Genomic DNA, 3867 nt, shown 5'->3' on the forward strand with positions numbered 1-3867 from the left:
CTTTTTTAAAAAAACAAAACAAAACAAAAATAAACTTTCATGGAACTTAAATGAAAATTTAGGGATCACATGTATGTACCCCCTCATTCCCACCCCGCCCCAGGAAAAGTAAACTACACCATCTCTTGTTTTTCTCCCTTCAATCATTGATCAGAAAATGACCCTGTTAGCACAGAGGAGCAGCAAAAACAGGTTACAAATTTCAACAGGCCCACTGGGTGTGATGGGCTGGTCTCCTTGCTGCTTCCTGGCCAGTGATTTCTCCTGTCTCATGGGGATTCTTGTTGGGCGAGGGAGAGAATCTACCTGAAATTGGTGACAATCTCAGCATTTGGCACTGTGATGTCACACTCAGACCTGTTGACAGATGTTAAGTGAAAAAGAAACAAAACATTGCTTGGCAATTTGTGTCATGAGTTACATCTGGTTAAAGTCTTTTGAAAGCGTAGACTTTGGCTGAAGGATAAAGAGAGTAGGAGAGAGAAAAAACAAACATGTCCGGATGATGCATTCAAAAAGAATGACTATTGGTTTTAACTTTCATATGAACAAATTTCCAACCTAAGTTTTTCATAAAATTAAACTTTTATTAAGGTCAAATTTGTCTCTTGCAATGATGTGATGAGTTGCCAAATAATCGAGATTATTTTAAAATGTTTTGTTCGTATTCTTGTTTTATAATTAAAATACAGTGTGATTTTTTTGTTTTTTGTTTTTTTCTTTTTGTTGTGTCAATGTAAGCTGGATATTTCTGTCATTTTACATGGTTTCTTACTGAGATTTTATATGTAAATTATAAAATGTTTCCCTAAAAAAAAAAAGAAAGATCCAGAATTTTAGTTGGTAATGGCCTTTATGGCAGCCCTTTGGGTTCTTCAGATTGTTGCTTCTGCTCCTGCCTCATGCATTACCTTGTTCCTCTGTTCAGTTCAATCAGTGACTAGTTGGAAATCAGTCACCATGCCCAAGTTGCAGCCTGAGGCAATGTAAAAATGAAAAAAGACAGGCCCCTGCCGGGAGCCCGTGTTGTGTTTTTCTAGACCGGTTAGTGATGTTCTTGTTAGTTATGTTCTCTGCTGTGGCCTTGACTTGGCTTGGTGAAGAGGGTCCAGAGTGAGTTATCCTGCTGTCCTGTGCTCTGAGTGAGCCACTTTACCCCAAGTGGCAGTGATCGTGTCACAAGGCCCAGTTAGTGGAGACATTAGTCTGTCCTAGGTGTCGAGCTAAATGGGGCTTGATGCTTCTTTCATTTAGTCCTCTTGTCTACCTAAGAGGACATTAAGTTTAGATGAAGAAACTAGAGCAGAGAGAGGCACCGGGCAGTATGAGGACCAACTGTGTAGCCAGCGTGAGCGCATCTCTGAAACTAGCTTCTCATTCACCACTCACTTCTCCATTGCCCTGTGTCTGTCTGACCATGTAGAATGTGCAGATACAGTTTGATTTTACTTTTTTGACTTCATAGTAGTATGAAGTGATATGCGTTGGGCAGAAACTATTCTATGATTTTTTTTTTTTAATTTTAAAGAGAAAAAAGTAAAGCCAATTTCAAAACAAGATGCTAGGAGAATAAACTGGTTAACACATTGTATGTTGTTACCTTTAAATTAGGTATTCAGAAATAAGATAGTGGCATTTAATTGTCCAAACAATATTAGCACAAACCTTTCTTTTCAGTGAACTAAAAGAAATTGATAGTATAACTATCTTACACACACACACACACACACACACACACACACACACACACACACAGTGTTTTAGCTTTTCCCTGCCTTCTTTTCTCCATTCCACTCATCCCTGTACAATGAATGTTGACCTTTTCCTCAGCTAAGAAGATGTGGTGACACTCACATGCTGTCAGGACACTGAGCTGGGGGACTGTTACAGCTTCTAGCCCATCACCAGACCATGAGCAGCAGCCCAGGCTGTGCAGTGTGCTACGGTGGTAAGCTTGGGTAGAGGGGCGTACCACATACATTTTGAGCGTGCAGAATTTTCAACTTTCGGTGAGTTTACTGGGATGTAGCCCTGTCATAAGGCAGGCAGCATCTGTACCTAGAAGTTTTCCTACTCTCTGCCCCTGGAATTACATCTCTCAGGACTCAAGACTAAATTTTTCTGAATAGTTTTTCAGTAAATGATGTGCCACCAAGTGAAACACTCTAAAGACTTTTAGGATTATTGTAACTCAGGGGTGCTTGGTCCTCACAGGACCCTGGAAGTCCCTTGTACTCTCTAGTTACTGTTGGATCCAGGCAAATGTCTCATTGCACCCACCCAATAACCCAGCTCACAGCCCTAGCGTCCAAAATGTGGATTCTCCCCCTGACAATGGACCAAAGGATAAGGAGCTGGTGGCCATCTTCCAATGGAAATCTCATAGGATTTATTTATTTTATTATTATTTTTTAATTTAAGTATTTGCTACAGGGTGTTGCTATGCAGCTCATACGTGTAGCCATCCTCCTGTTTCAGCCTCCGTGCGGTACAGAGGATCAAAGTTGGGTCCTTGTTCTTGCCAGGCAGGCACTTAGACTACTGAGCTATCTCCCCGTTCCCAAGATTTATTATAGAAACAGGTTTCTGTTACAGTGTATCAAGGTATTAAAGATAGAATTGAGGTAATGTTGATGTTGGCAGGAGTTTTTTCTCTTTCTGATTAATTCTCAATCTCACAGTTTATACCAAAATTATTTCCCTACTCCAACCTACTCTACTTGCCTTTAAAAGAACTTTGGACATTATGAATTACTGTGAAAATCTCATAGGCATGTTGTGCTCCTACAATGGTCAGTAGGTTCCTGGAAAATTGCTCTTGTGGTTTGTGTCTAGTTGTCCCCCCAAAGAGGCATGCAATCTTGGTGCAGATCTCTGGAGTTTGTGATTAACTCATGATCCACTGGGATTATGGGTGTGAGTGCTGCACCCAGCCCGGGTCAGATAGCCTGAATGCAATTGAAGGGAGCCAGACTTCCTCTCTGTAGCTGTTGTTGCTGCTACTCCTCCATTTTGCTTTCTGCTCTTGGCCACCACCATGAAGGGTTGTTCAGTGCCATGTGCCACTCTGTCTTGGAGCCAGCTGAGTATGGACTGCAACCTCTTGTAACTGTGACCTAAATAAACCTTTCCTTCCTTCATTTTGAGTGTCAGGTATTTGTCACAGCAACAAGAGAAGAGTAACTGAGACATACTCCAAGTGTTGCTCAAGGGAAGAACAAGTTGTGCAGGGAGGTCAAACAGCCTCTTCAACCAGTGTGGACCATAATGAGTCATTATTATTTTTCGAAGATCTACAGTGTTTGGATAACAAACAACTGAATAGTGCTTACGACAGTGAAACTTGATTTGGGGATTTTTTTGGAAAAAAAATATTATTGTGCTGTGGATGTCATTGTTTTAGGTTCTAGGCTCAGCTAAGCATGGTACAGATGGGTGGACGATTAATAGCTGTTTATCTCTGTGAAATGAATAGCAGTTTTCTAGTTCAAAATCTAAGACCTAACATGGCCACCACATTTGATAGTTCCTTGGCAGCTTTATCAGAGAGATCAGTCGCAGTGAACTGGAGCAAAATAAAACATAAAATATTCATCTAAAACAGTAAATGTTCAAATTTTATAAGATGAAACCAGCTTAAGTCAGACATACACATGCAGTGGTTTTGTTTTTTGCTTTTATAATTATATGTGCTGACAAGAAACATTCTATTCCGATAAAAATACCAACAAATATAATTTTTATAACCTATCCTGTAAGGGAATCTTGATTTAATATTATTGTGTAGGGGCTGGGGAGATGGCTCAGTAGAATAAGCACTTCCCTGGCAAGCAAAAGGGTCTGAGTTCAATCCCCGGTTCCACAAAA

This window comes from Octodon degus, unplaced genomic scaffold (genome assembly GCF_000260255.1).
Source record: "Octodon degus isolate 3935 unplaced genomic scaffold, OctDeg1.0 scaffold00024, whole genome shotgun sequence".
Lineage (NCBI taxonomy): Eukaryota > Metazoa > Chordata > Mammalia > Rodentia > Octodontidae > Octodon > Octodon degus.